Consider the following 1111-nt stretch of genomic DNA (forward strand, 5'->3'; position numbering starts at 1 on the left):
ATGTTTGCCCTACATCCTGGTCTCTCACACAGGGCAGTCCTCAACTCTGAATCCAGATTGGTCAGAGGCAGTGCTTTGTGATGTGTCAGCAGTGCGTACCTACTGTTGCCTGGGAAGGACTTCACTAGCCAAATAGGTATGAAGGGCTTGGCCATGCATTGTTCTTGGAGGGTAGAATTGTAGGCGACTCAGAGCTCAAGGCCAGACCCATAGGAAGACTCCCTGTGGAGCGCATCGCATCGAGGCAGCTGCAACAGAGACCCAACAGCCTCCGGGCCGCTCCAACAGAGACCCAACAACCTCCGGCGCCCAGGATGGAAGTGGAGGAAACTGCCTTTTCGGAAAATGTGACGGATACTGGCAAGACCAAAGAACGAGAATCCGAAAAGGAGGAACATGTGAGAGGACCAGCACTAAGCATTCCCTCCTCTTCTTCAGCAATTTCCCCTCCCTCAGGACCCTGCCCATGCCCAGCTTGGCAAGAATTCCCTCCCTAACACACACCCCTTCTTACTATGGTTCGTGTGTGAATCTCCTCCTCTCCCATTGTAATGAACTTGAGGCCTCATTCTGTTATCCTTGCATGTGCCAAAGATACTTAAGAAGAAAAGGAGAACAAAGAGAACCACAAAGATAAATACCGTTAACAAGGCTGCTATGAAAATTTTCATGGAGGCCTCATGTTCCAGCCAAATTGAGTTCTCTTGTGTGCTCAACCCGATGTCGGTGTCCACCAAGAATGCTCCGAAGAGGAACATTCACTCATAAACAACTTTGAATCTGGATCCTAGACTCAGAGCACCGTGGAAACATGCCTTAGGGCACTACCAAATTAGTGGTGGTGGTAACAAACACAATTACATGTTAAAAATTGTGTGTCCTCCTAAGTCTGTGATGGGGTACTGGAGGAAGGTGGGGAAGGGTGGGTGATTGAGAAGAGAAGGACGTTAATTCCTACAGGTTTCGGAGGAGGAGGAGGAGAAGGAGGAGGAGAAGAAGAAAAAGAAGTCATAAAGGTGAAATGTTGGGGCTGGAGAGATGGCTCAGCGGTTAAGAACATTTGCTGTTCTTCCAGAGGACCTGGCTTCAATTTCCAGCACCCACATGGCAG

Source organism: Nannospalax galili, unplaced genomic scaffold, assembly GCF_000622305.1.
Source record: "Nannospalax galili isolate Female #2095 unplaced genomic scaffold, S.galili_v1.0 scaffold2110, whole genome shotgun sequence".
Lineage (NCBI taxonomy): Eukaryota > Metazoa > Chordata > Mammalia > Rodentia > Spalacidae > Nannospalax > Nannospalax galili.